The 14,363-nt window shown below is 37.3% G+C and overlaps 1 long non-coding RNA gene across 1 annotated transcript in view; it reads right to left on the minus strand.

Annotated features, from left to right (window-relative positions):
* The window catches only part of LOC129350512 (uncharacterized), a 78,641-nt gene extending 75,383 nt beyond the window's left edge, over nucleotides 1-3,258 (minus strand). The window contains exon 1 of the long non-coding RNA XR_008603947.1: nucleotides 2,257-3,258. This is a non-coding gene — a long non-coding RNA (uncharacterized LOC129350512). The remainder of the gene's footprint in view (nucleotides 1-2,256) is intronic.
* Nucleotides 3,259-14,363: the final 11,105 nt, after the last annotated feature.

Here is a 14,363-nt window from a genome sequence, read left to right on the forward strand (position 1 = left end):
TTGTATCTTGTTTAATTATTTAATTAAATATTTTGTCTGTTTAATATAATTTAATTGTATTTAATGTTTAATTTTCTTTTTAAAAGTTTTATTGTATTAAAAGTTTTTTTCACTTTGATTTAATAGTTTTTTTAATGTAGTTTCTTTCTTTAATCTTTTTTTCTGTCAACATTTTAACCCCAACCTTAAAAATGAAACAAACCCTTAAATCACAATGAAAATACTTCTGTTGTCACAATCATGAGTTAGTCAATTATTCAGTTTATCAATTCAGCTTTATTTGTTTAGCACCTTTCACACAATGACAAAACTAAACGAGCAAAGAGAAAAAAACCTATGCCAAAACTATGATTAAAACTCAAAAACATATTTTTAAAAAAAAGATTTAACATGGTAATAATATATGTTGTGTCCAGGGGATGGAGGGAGTTTATTGAAGTCTTCTTGGGCTCACATGGTAAATCATTTAAAACAGAAACTTGATATGCAGTCTAAGGAAACTGGAAACTGCAGAGCGACAGAAGAACCAACAATATCTCCCGTTTTCTCCTTTAATGAGTCGACTCTTCTTGTGCTTTCAGACCAAAGAACTACAGACTCTTCACAACCTGCTCAAACTCTTGGTACAGGACCTCACCACACGGGTCAAGAAGGTTTCCATCTCATTTCTACTCTGAAGCTCACCTTCTCCTGCTCAAACTGCTGACAAATGTTTCTGCTGCTCTAAAGTCTGGTCTCCAGAACTTCCTAAAAACTCTCAAAGTCTCTTCTGCTGCAGGTTGCTTTGTAGAACTGTTCCAGAAAACCTCACTAAACCACATGGAGGGGCCTCAAGATAGTCGTCCAAATGAAACCGTACAAAAACCAAACTAGCACAACCCAAACGCTAAAGTCTCCTGCAGCCTACCAGAGAACCTCTGAGAACAGAGAATCAGGACAGGAACTCTTACCTTCTGGACAATCAGTGTTGGTTCTCAAACAAGAACACAGAATGTGTCTGACCAAAAACCTCTGAAGACTCACTACAGCCAAGATAAAGACACAACTCAGCTGTACCAAATCCACTAATCACTGCACACATTAGCACCATGTGCTAACTGTGGCTAAAGAACCACATTTACCAAGACAACTATCCAGTACAAAGCCCTAAAACACACCAAGAAACACATTAAAGACGATTTTACTGCTGGAAGCTGCAAGCCAACGCCTAAAGAACATACTAAAGCAACGGAGCCAAACCCGGTTCAGTGGTGAAGACAAGCAGAGGAAATGTTTGCAGCCAAATAAAGCAGGAAGACAGTGAGCTGCTCAGGTGTTCCTGATAACACCAAGCAGCTACCTGGACAGCCAATAGGAACACAGCTTACTGGAAGTCCAGAGGGCTGGGTTAGTGAAGGAAATTTAGTTTAAAGTTGAAGCAGAAAGTTAACAAAGAAAGTTGAAAACCACCTTCTGATACCTGAAATCTCTGAGTTTTCACACAAATAACACCTGAACATGTCAAACTGGTTCTATAGTAGAACCATCATTGTAAAAACATCATAGTATGGTGTGTTGCTCAAAAAACATTAGGACCCGGCTGTCTAGGGTCGCCGAGGAGCAACACAAAAACAGGACAAACGCTGGTTTCCAGGGGGTTAGGCAGGTATTTATTTGAAAGAGTAAGTTTACAGCAACAATGTGAACAGAAAAATCACAAAGTCTGTCTTTAGTTCAGCTGAAAATATTAGTTTTTGTCTTTTTTATTGACAAAACTTTTCAGGAAGTAGATGAAGAATAATTAAAGCTCTCATGTAGAAGTCCAACTTATTTTGGATCCTTGTGGAGAGTTTAATCTTAGAGTTTGTCCAGCTCTTGAGTTTTTAGAGTCACATGGATTGTTTTGACATTTAATAACCGAGTCCTGAAATAAAATTACAGTTGTGGATTTCTGTCATTTAGTCTGGACTAAACAAATAACAGCAGCATAAATCTCAAACGTCATTATGAGGAGTCTGGATTGAGGTTTTTCACTTGATAATGATCAAAACATGAAATTTAGGTTGATTTAAAGGAATATTCCACCTTAAATCTTTGAATGTTGACCTGAAAGGTTGGTTTCAGGAAGTATTCCAGCTACAAGGTCCTCAAACATCCACCTTAAAGGAACATTCCACCAAAAATCCTTGGACATGCACCTAAAATGTTGGTTTAACCGAGTATTCCATCCAAAATCCTGAAAGAGACCTGAGGGGCTGGTTAAAAGGAATATTCCACCTAAAACCTCAAATATAGACCCGGAAGGGTGGTTTAGAAAAAATCCTTCAATGTAGACCAAAAAAGTTAGTATGGAGGAATATTCCACCTGAAATGTAGACCTGAGAAGTTGGTTTGGAAGAATATACCATCCTAAACATCCTTAAATGTAGACTAAAAGACGGTTTGGAAGAAAATTCCACCTAAAATCATCCAATGTAGACCTAAAAGGTGAGTTTAATGGTATATTCCACCTAAAATTCACTACTGTAGACCTTGGAGGTTGGTCTGATGGTATATTCCACCCAACATCCTTGAACATAAACTTAAAAAGTTCGTTCAAAGGAATATTCCACCTAAAATCCTTCAATGCAGACCAAAAAATCTTGGTGTAAAGGAGTATTCCACCTTAAATGTAGACCTAAAGGATGGTTTGGAGTAATATTCTACTCTAAAATCTTCCAATGTAGACCTAAAAGGTTGATCTGATGGTATATTCTACCTAACATCCTGGAACATTTACCTAAAAGGTTGGTTTAATGGTATATTCCCAGAAGAACAGGCTTAATGGTATATTCCACCTAAAATACTTGTACATATACCAAGAAGTCAGTGTAAAGGAAATGTAGACCTGAAAGGATTGTTTAAAGGAATATTTAAACGATTATTTTCATTATTTAATAATCTGTTAACAGTCAGAACCCTGGCAAAATTATTTTCATCAGTTTTTTAGTGGAAGTCACAAATAAAGGAGCTCTTGGTTTTTCCTGGCGTTACTGAGTCAAAAGCTGCTGTTTCAACACAGAACGTTCACATGCATCCACAAAACTCTCAGCACTCAAACACCCACAGACAGGAGGCCGGCTGGACCGAGGCTCGGCGGCGTCCTCAGACCCACGAGTCGGGGAGTCGCTGAACTTGTTGGTCCGGTTTGAAGGCCTCCATGTGGTCCAGTAGAAGTCCACGTAGTCGATGTTGGCTTTGAACCACAGCGACTGGCCTCCATCAGGTGGACAGGCTTGTCCTCGTAGGGCTCCTCCTGTAGCCCTTGAGGGAACCACAGGAACATTCAGTAGCTGTTGGAGTTCTTCCTGTCAGGCTCGTGGTAGAACGGCTCTGAAGAATCTTGTACTTGTCTTATCTGGAACAATCTAACAGCCTAAACTGTTAACAGCGGTGTAAAGAAGCAAACAGACAGGCATAGATTAGGACTCAAACTAGATTTTAGAAAACAAATCAGCTTAGAGGCATTTGTTCACACATGTGGCTGAATAGGAGGCTGTCCAATCAGATTTGAGATCTTCACTCTGTAGGTTGGTTGTTGGGTGAGACTCTTGGACCTCCATCAGCTGACGTGGATGTTTGATGGTCTTCTTCTCTAGTGCCAGATGATTCATCCATGAATTCAGCAGCTACAGACTGAAATGAAGCTCATGCTGCCGTTATTGAATTCCTGTTCCAGATCAAATGTTCAGAGCTCACCTTGAATGCAGTCGTCTGCTGTCTGATAGTTTTTCTCATTGTAGTCTTCAATAAAGTCTTTTTCCTCATGTCAGGATGTGGTGAGACTCTTTCTCAGTCTCTGCAGACGTCCCTCATTGTGCATCTCCAGAGAAGAAACAGAAAAACTGGTCACTGCTTCAGCATCACAAACGCTCTCCAGCATTGAGAGTGTTTTAGGAATTCATTCATTGTGTTGTGAACTTTGAAGGAGCAGAAACTTTACAGCTGCCAAAGATATGAGCTCCAATTCTGTATGTTTTAGGAAATCAAGTTCATCAAATGAACACTTGATTTTTGCTGATAATTTTCCCTTTTATTTCAAAAAACACGTCCTCGAAAAGTATTCCTCAAAGCATTTGAGGCAAGAAATAATCTGTGCAGCAGCTGAATCTGTCCTCGTTTTAGGTCACTGACGCCTAGTTTAGAAGTTTGAGGACAGTTTCACAATGCGTGGAATCTCCGCACGCCGCATCCAATTTGCATAAAGTAGAAGTCAGTCTACTTTATGCAAATGAGCTGCAGCCTTCTCCGGGTAAACACACCGGATCGCAGCTGGAAACGCACTGCAACCGGACCAGCATGCAACATGCGGCACATTTCCAGCTGCAATCCAGTGTGTTTACCTGGAGAGGGCTGCAGCTCATTTGCATAAAGTAGACTGGACTCCGGCGTGCAGAGATTAGGTAGGGGGTAAAAAGAAAAATGGATAAATCGTGAATCGGGATTTTTTTGTGAAAAAAATTGGAGTTTTTTTTTTTTTTTTTTAGGCCATATCGCCCAGCCCTATCCACAGGACATCACCAGAGGTTCTGATGAACCACTGGGTCAGAGGAGTTTTAGCAGCATAAAGGGACCAACACAGTATTAGTCAGGTGGTCAGAATGTTATACTGTTATATTGTCATGCTGATTATATGATCAGTAAATGCTACAATCAATTATAACGTCCACATTTATCAGGAAAAAAAAACAACTATCAGTTCATTCAGAAACTGTGGGGTTAAACCTAAAAACACAGACCTCAACAGCAGTTTGTTTCAAAGCAGAACACCAGCTGGTTTTCACTAAAGAAGCTTTCAAAGCAACAATTAAATGACAGTTTTGTTCTCATTAAGTTCAGAGTCAGCCAAAATAATGTACACACATTACGAAAAGAAAAGCTTTTATAGATATTTCATTTGTATAAGTGCTTCTACACATATAGATTCCTCTTTCTAAGTTTTATCAAATCACGATAACTCTGTGTCCTGTTTTACGATGTTTTCCCAACAGATGGCGCTTACCCTCATGAATGGAGCATCAACAAGTGACGTCTACAACACAACAGAAATGTCTGGAAGCCAGTGGCCACCACTTTGAGCACCTCTTGTAATTGTAGAGGCCAAAGATAACTTTTATTAATCTTGTGATGTCTGAATAAATTTGGTATTGAAATATTTATGCAAGTTTTTCTTTTCCTGATGTGTGTAAACATTATTTTGGCTGACTCTGTATAATGGGTTTCTGACAGGTCACCAGGCAACATCTTTTTATAATAATGACAAACATACCTGCATTCTACAGGAGTGATTTTCCTCATGTGCAGGTAAAGATGTGTGAGGAGCTTAGAGATGACAGGAGCAGGAGTCATCCTCACTAATTCAGCTTCCTCCTAGAAACAGAAAGACCACAAACAAACACACTGATATACTCTCAAACGTTCAACCTCACAGCCTCAAAATATCTGTTTAGGAAGTGTTGTGTTTCTAAATTCTGTTGAAAGCATTGACAGACATTCTCTTACAAGGTTGTGTAAAAAGCAGCCTGTCCTCTGAGCTACTGAGAAATCTTCCTGAACAAAGTTTCTACGTGTAAATCAGCTCAACAAAAACTAAAGCCTCAGTCAGAGATAACAGGTATCGCAAATTATAAACAACTTTCTTTGTTAACTCAGACTTTCTGCTTCAACCTCACATAAAAAGGGGAGTTTAACTCGTCAGGTGACTGAAAATGAACGGCTTGTGCAGTTCTAGATCCAAAAGTAGGATGTTTCAACTCATGTTTTACTACAAATACATGCAATAATAAATAAATACAATGGCTGGTTGTTAGTTTATTCACTATTAATGTCATTTTATATACTGGATTGAACTTGAGCAGTGGAAGAGAGAAGGAACTTAATGAAATTATGGAGATTCAGAGAGGTAATGTTGCGCAATGTTAAGTTAAGCGCAGTTTAATTGAAACCAGCTGAATGTTAAACTTCAGTGCAGCTCAACGGGTTTCAGTTAACCTTAAAGTAAAAATAACTTTTATAAAAGCTAAAATACGAGAGAAGGTCATTCTAATAATGAGGACAGTTGCAGCAGCAACTAACACAGGTGTTCAGCGGTAAGTTAGCCACCTGTGTTAATTAGCCCGCTAGCTAACTTAGCCGCTTAGCTAGCTAACGCGTCCGGACCAACTGCTCAAACACGACAAAACACAACTCTTCACAAGTCGCTGACTTAACGTACAGCAAAACAAGGCTGCTGGTTAGAAGTATTTATCTTCTTACCGTGTTTTATTCCAAAAACAAGATCAACAGCAGCCAGAGATGCTACCAGACGTGCAGACCATAGATATACATAGACTAGATCCGCGAGCGCGCTGTCTTCTATATTATCTATGGTCTGACCAGTCACTGCTCTCTGGCTCCGCCCTCTGAGAATCTTGTTGTTGTTTGGCTCCACACTTGCTGATGACCACTTCCGGTCTCAGAAAATGAAAAAACGGACCTTTTTTCGTTTCTGTCTCTTACTGATTTTACTTTCTTGTTATTCTAAATATAAAATGAAAATCAAAGAATTTTTAAAATTTCGTATATCCCTTTTTGATCATGAAAAGGAAAAACGCCTTGTATTTCAATTTTAATTTTTGTATTTTAAAACGAAAATCAAATAACCACTCGTTTTTTGTTTTTCAATACCCGTTTCAGAACGGAAAATCCAATTACCAGATCCGTACACGGACCATAACTAAATATCGAGAAATTAAAATTATTACTAAAAATAAACAAACTAAAAAAAGTCAATTGTTTTTATTTAAATTCTTTCGCCTCATCATCAACTTTATCTTATATATAAATAAATACAATTCAGAACTAATCATGTGTCTTAGAGGCATGAAATTCTGTTGCAATCAATATTAAAGAAAATACAAATATTCCTGTGAAATTCATAAATCTGACTTAAATTCTTTGATATGTGAAATCTAAAATATTTAAATATAACCTGAAATCATTAAATGATGCAAAAATACATGTTAATAAATGTAATAGAAAGCTGTATGCGATTATTTTGAACATTTTTTAAAAATGGACTACTTTTGTTTTTCACAGGACTTTGATTTCACAATTCCATATTTATTTATTTCACAGACCAATGTATTTTTTATGTATTTGTATTTACATTATTTATTAACAAATAAAGCAATGTGCTGCACTAAGTGCCTCCAAAATTTTCAGTATGTTTGCAGCCAAGGTTCATACCATTTATATAAACATGGCACTGATGAGAACCCTCTGAGTCTGTTTGTTTGTTTGTGCCATTTATTCATTTAAATATATTTATCGCACTTTTTTTTTACCTTGTATGAGGTAATAAATACAGCGACTGTTGTTCTCCACTCACTTGTTGAACCACAGTTTCACATTTCTCACTCGTTAATTCTGTGTAAATATTGCAGGTAGAAAGCAGTGATGTTTCATCTTTCTTTTCTTTCATCTTCTAATGAAGCACTGATGCAACTGCATTGTGATAATCTCTGTTTGTGTCCACAGTTCTGCTCTGATCTGCAGAATCATGCACATGTTTCTGTCTTACATGTAGATGTGGTTTATAAGATGGTCTGGGCCGGATTTCCTCAGATATTCCACAGGATCTTTGTTGTTTGTTGATGTTAAACAGATACAATTACTTCAGCTATAGTCCAAAATGTTATTAAACCTTAAACCTGAGTGTCTGACAAATGAAAAGTCGTATTTTCAATTTTTTGATCAAGTTTAAAAGCTAATTAACACAAAACGACAATTATATATCATTTCTGGCCTTTCAGAAATACTCAGTGACTGATATAGCCACCCTTCTTCTCAGTAACTGCCATGAGTCATGAAGGCTGTCTATTTCATAATGCATTTTCAATCAGCTTTCCTGAAGCAGCAATCACAGCCTCACAAATGCTGTTCACAGGTGTTTTCTTGTAAGTTTCACATATGACAAGAACCCTCAAGTTCGCAATAGATTTAAGTCAGATGAGGAAGGAGGCCGGATCACTATTCTGTCATTTCTGAGGCCTTTGCTCTTGAGCCAAGCAGTGGAGTATTTTAATGCATGTGATGGAACATCGTCTTGCATAAAAATCATGGCCTTCTTCAATGCCGCACAGTTCTTCCTTCAGCACTGCTTACAGAAAGAAGCTTTTAAAAACAGGGAACAGGTTTAGAAGCTGTGAGGTCATCTTCAACCTGTAGGTCCACCTAGCTCATCTTAACTGACAGCAGTTAGTGACAAAGTGGTGGACATTAGTGGTCATAAGTCAATGAATCTGCTCCATTGTGATTCGTTTGTCCATAACACCACAGAAAAACCTGTGGTTGGCCCAATTTTAATGCATTTTCAATTACAGTAATTTGTTCCTTCTTCTTTTTATCTGTCCGATGGTTATGCTTTAACCCTCCTGTTGTCCTCATTTACAGGCACCAAAAAATATTGTTTCCTTGTCTGAAAAAAAATCCAAAAATTCTGCAAAAAAATTCCCCAAATTTCTGAAAATTTGCAAAACCTTCAGGAAGAAAATTACAATAATTCCTTAAAAGTTTCCCTTCAAAGTTTTATTTTAAAAAAAAAAAAAAAAATTTGGCAAGAAAATTCTTGTAAATATTTTCAAAAAATGAGTAAAAATCTTCCAAAAAAATCCTAAAAATATCAAAAGTGATTCCATATATATCAGTAAAACTTCTAATATTTTCTTTAAGAACATTCACATAATAAACGCGTATGCCATTGCTGTGATGTTCTGTGTAGCCAGTCTACATGGAAGTAAACAGTGGCATTATATGATATTAAGAGTTACTTTATCAAACAGCTGACTAGAACTGCAGCACAGAGTCAAAAACAGAAGCATTGAGAGTCAAACTCTATCTTCAGAGGCAGAAAATAATGTAATTTTCAAAAGGGAGCCATAAGAAAACTACATCTACCTGTCATATATCAGTGTCCTATATCAATTACCTTTAAAAACTAAATAAAAATAGAATAAAATTTCCTTTACTTGGCCTATAACTACAATTCATGCTCACTGAATCTGTAAATCTCTTTTAAAAAAAAAAAAACTGACAGTATGCTCCTACAACTAAAATCATCAAATGATTTACTAGTTTTCATGGCTGTAACGTTAGGTGTGCTGTTTCTGTCTCTAATATGTAGTGACAGTGACATCCACTGTACATTGTTTACTCTCTGATCTGTTTTTGAATCAGTTCAGTGAGTAGTCGTGATTAATATTTACTGAAATAACAGTGATGAAAGCTTTTTTTCATACGACTGAAAAGAGTTTCACACAATCACTGTTAACATTGTGTATGTCCACTCATAACGCTGACGGTAAAAAAAAACAAAAACAGCGTTAATGTGCATCTAAGTGATACTTGTGCCTGTATTTAGTTGTGTTTGAGTCTTTTTATATTGTGCAAAATGTCATAAAGTGCTGTAAGTGCCACAGGATCATTGTTTGACATGATGACTGAGCTGATGATTCATTTGCGAGGCCTGACTTCTGTTTGGAGCTTCTTATGTAACACTCGGTTGAATAATACTTTTTAAATAGAGACACTCTTACTTTCCACAAGGCCACTGATGGTAAATTGTGTCTGAGTGTGAGGTATCTTAGGATGTTACACTGCAAACGGGGAAAAAACAGGAACACAACAGGAATGATGGATGCAAAATACATGACAAGATACTCCATAAGATACTGGATGCAGGCTTCTTCATTTGTTGTGATAAAACAGAAAATATGGGCCGTAATGCAAAAACGATCAGCTGTGAAACTGTCTAATGTTCTTCAGTTTGTGCAAGAACTCTCTACATTAACTTTGTTTTATGGTATTTCCATTCAGGCCAATTAATCTGCTGTGTCTTGTCATATCATACAGTCTGCATCATGTGCTTTTATCAGATGACCTGCCGTGAATTTTTTTAAAAATGTCATGAACTGCAAACGGAATTGGTTTTTATTGCCCTAAAACTATTTGTAAAATATTATTTTAATCTAAAACCATTTTGAGCTTTCTTCCTGGAGCAAAACAAAAAAAGTTTGTCTTGAATTCACAAAAAATCATGTGTCAGAAACAAAGTCTTGACTGTCTGAGTCTCGGTACAACAACATAGTATTTCAGATTGTGGAGCACATTAGAGGAGAGCTGGGCGATAATCCAGCATTATTGATTATCGACTTTTAGTGGTATTTGTCCAATTTTGAGCAATGCTACTTTCTAAAATATTGTTATTTATGTTTATTGATAAGTATTTTGGGCCAGCAACACTGAGATGAAGGAACCAGGGATGATGTTGTTGGTATTTCAAACCTCTAGACCACATGGAGACCTCAGCTGTTTTTAGTTTTACACATGAAGTAATACATAAAGTGTTAAGTGTTTCATGGTCATTTAACAAAAAAATATCATTATTAGTCCTCAAAACCTTCCAGCAGGTATGAAAGGCGTGTTTCCTTCAAAAGATGACAAAATGATCAAACCGATCACAGTCAAACTGTATAAATGGACAGAATTGTCAGACTTTTAGCTCTCTGATAGTTCTTGAACAAATCTAAGTGAATAGCAAATTTAAGCTTAAAATTGTGTCATTTCATTAAAATTACTTTATTCACCATTTGTCATATACAAATTGCCCAAAACTAAGCATTTATGTACACCAGATTCTGTAAAAAATAAAAAATCTTCAGTCCTCAGTGCAATTGTGAAGCCATTAACAACTCAGCTGCAAGCAACAGTCGAGTGACAAAAATTGAGGGACTTTTCTGCTCAACTGTAGACTTTGTTTATACTGAGCATATAGGAGACCATTATGGAAACTAATTAAAAATATAAGCATCTATAATATGTAGAGACAACATTTTTTCCCCCTCAATATTGGTAACATCTCTGGACATGTGGAAAAATGGCGTTTATGTTAATCTTTTTTTTTTTCTCCGATTTTTTGAAAATAAACAATCAGACATTAAAAATGACTCTTTTCTGGAAACATAAATACATCATACTACACAGAATACATCACTGAGTTCTTTCTTCTTCTTCTTCTGTTTCTATAGAGAGCCAGAGCTTTATATTGCAGTGAAAATCAACCTTAAATGAGTAAAAATGTGAGAAGAGCAAAAAAAAAAACCTGGAACTGCCTGGGGTTCAGAGGGTTAAAGTTAAAATGATTTCAGGCTCATTCCCAGCCCTCCGCGAGCATCCACAAAGATGTGAACATGGACAAAAACCAAATAATTAAATTAGCAGCGCTGGTAGCGGCAGCGGTTTCTGGTGTTTTTATTTGTGCAAATGACATTTCTCTGTGGGCCATTGTTTAGAAAGCAATGTGATCTGCATGTTCCCCATTTATGTGTGCATTCATTGCAACCATTAAGGATTTTATCACATTTTTCATATCTCTTGTTACTCTGATAATTATAAATAGGTTGGAAATGGTTTATAGTTTTCTTTAAAAAATTCAACACATAATAAAGAGCAATGATTGTGTGCATTTAAGAATATTTGTTGCTAATTTTCTGTTATCTTTCTAACTATTTATGTAGTTTAAGTATTTTTTTTCATTTGTTTCCTTTAAAATGTATAATTGTTGTCATTATTATTATTATTAGTAGTAGTAGTAATAGTAGTAACAGCGGGACTAGTTGTTGTTTTTTACTACTACTGCCACAACTCATTTAAGCTAAAACAGTATATCACCCTTCTGCATAAATGGCAATAGAGAGCCACTAAACAACATTAACCGAGCATTTAAATTGAATTTAAAGGATATGCCCAGTGTCTCATTTGAATAATTCATTGATGGTGTATCTCCACCTGCTTCTGCCTCCGTGCCAACGTCTGAATTTGTGTGACGGAGGGGCTGAATGGTGATGTGTGACACACTCCTGATGAAAAATAACAGCGGCCCTCAGATCTGAACAACAGCTGATGAAGAATCGCTGACTTTTATTGGTGCCGAATAAAAGGATGTGATGAAAGAGTCAAAGGCTGCGGCGGGGAAAGAGGGATTCAGAGGGAGGGGCGGAGGAGTGCAAAACAAGGCCCCATCCATCACATGAGTGGAGAAGACACATTCCAGTGCCCTTAGCAAGAGGATACATTCACTCAAAGTCACAATAGAGGGGGAATCTGGGAGAAGCTGGGAGGGGCACCCATCAATACACAACCTCACCCTTGGGCTCTGTGTGCGCACAAACTCAATGCCTCTTCCAGTTCAATTCAGCTCCCTCTATAGGCATGACAAATGTACATTTTGCCTCCGATGAATGTGTTCATACTCAAAACAACAAAACAGATGAGACAACAAACTCGCGGCGTGTTAACAGTTGGAAATTCTCTCTCCTCTCCAAATCTCCCTCCCTCCCTCTCTCTCTGTCTCTCTCATTAATCGGAGTTGGAGAAATTTGAGCCGGGGTTGTCGGATATCTCTGTCTGGCGGAGTTAGTGGGGATTTTAGGGTGGAGGGAGCAGGTGATGGCTTTCTGGAGTGCACTCATTTACACTCCTCCCTTTCTCTCGCTGAGCAGCGTGAAGAGGTGGGAGAGATGAGGGGCCGCCTCCTCTCACTCCTGTGAGCTGCACCTGCCAGGGGTGAGAGGATCAATTGTGAACTCTGACCTTGTACCTTCCACAATGCCCAATTATTACCCATACCATGGAATATATACATTGTACATTAAGAAGAGAGAAAAAAAAACGATATTTACTGACACTGAAGACACATAATTGTGCAGCTGCAGGATGGAATAATGTTCACATTGTAAAACAAATAGGATGTAAACAAGAAATTATGTTAAAGTCTCCACAATCTGCCCCCCAAAAGTTAAAGCATCAGTCAACTTTCTTGAGGTTCATCAGATTATTTCATGGTACATTAGGTTGAATTTGTACACAGTTAGCATGACTCTACAACTATTTTATGCTACAATAAATGCATCAGCTTGAGAGAGCTTAAACACATCCTTGTAAAATGGCAACAGAAATGTATGAGGACCAGTTCTGATTGTCGAACTTAGTGCAGCGTGTTCATCATTAATGTGATGACCTACATCTGTGGTTGCTCTGCAAGTTTGAACGGTTAATTGACGTTGTATATCCACTATAAATAAACTTGAGACAGGTTTGTTAAAGTTCTTTTCTGGTTGTTGATTAAGCTCCTAAAATCTCAGCTCTGTGTGTCAAAGTTAGACGTTGAGAAGAGTTTTCCCTTCCTGCTTTATGGCTTAGACCTAACTGTACGCCTACAGTGTGCAGACCTATGAAGTCCCCGCTTCTCTCTCCACCTACTCTGTTGCCCCTTGCTGCAGCTCAAGCACACCAGCTCACCTACAGCTCTGCTCAAACACTTTGAAACTATTCTATGCAACACAGTGACAGGTTGTAAAATTAGACTAATGATGAAGAATCTAAAGAAGAAGAATAATACAGAAAGGCTCATCCCACAGGTTGAGAGGACTGGTTTCTCAGGTCTGTTACGTACGAAACCCCAGAATTCTGAATCCGTGTTTTAAGACTGTCATCATTACACTGCAGTTTCTAGGTGGAAATGTTCAGCCATGGTATTGACTGAAAATTTCACACATGATGTGTCTTCTAGCAAATTAACACCATGTAGGCATGTTTAAAAAAAAAATCATTAGAGAGTGTTTTTAAATTCAACTGCAAAGACAAATGAGATAAGTACCGAAAATATTGAGCACTTTATTCATCTGCACAACCAAAAGCTTCTGTCCTTCAGTGGTAGGTTTACTGCTGAACAGTTCACAAATGTAAGATGAGAAGCACAGGGGAGTCGTGGTCATAGACATCACATTAAAACTGTTCATCGCTCAATTTCCCATTTCAACACATTTTCTCACAAAGAGGCAGTTTCACAGGTATTCATTATAGGCTCTATATACCTACACAAACATATTATGAACTTATCTTTGACCTGCTAAACTCTATTATTGATTTTGCCATATGTTGCAAGTTGCAAAGATTAATAGACCAGAAACAAAACTAAGAATCACCTCAGAGATCAGCAAGAATTGCCAGACATTCAGTTTGCAAATCCATTTGGATCAACAAATATTGGTACAGTGGAATAGTGATGCATTGGAAACCATTTACAAACTCAAAGACAGCTGGGATTAAATATTTACAGGAGCAAAGAAAGAGTTTTGAGATTTGTTAAATTCAGAGGAGTTCAAATCCAACCTACATGAATCTGATGGTAAAAAGCTTGCATGGAGAAAACCAGTGAAAGAACTAAAACCAGACCGCTCTAAGGGTTTGGTAGAGCATAGAGGTGGTATCATCATTGTCTGGGGCTGTTTTTCTCACAACGGTGT

The sequence above is a fragment of the Amphiprion ocellaris genome, chromosome 14 (genome assembly GCF_022539595.1).
Source record: "Amphiprion ocellaris isolate individual 3 ecotype Okinawa chromosome 14, ASM2253959v1, whole genome shotgun sequence".
Taxonomy (NCBI): domain Eukaryota; kingdom Metazoa; phylum Chordata; class Actinopteri; family Pomacentridae; genus Amphiprion; species Amphiprion ocellaris.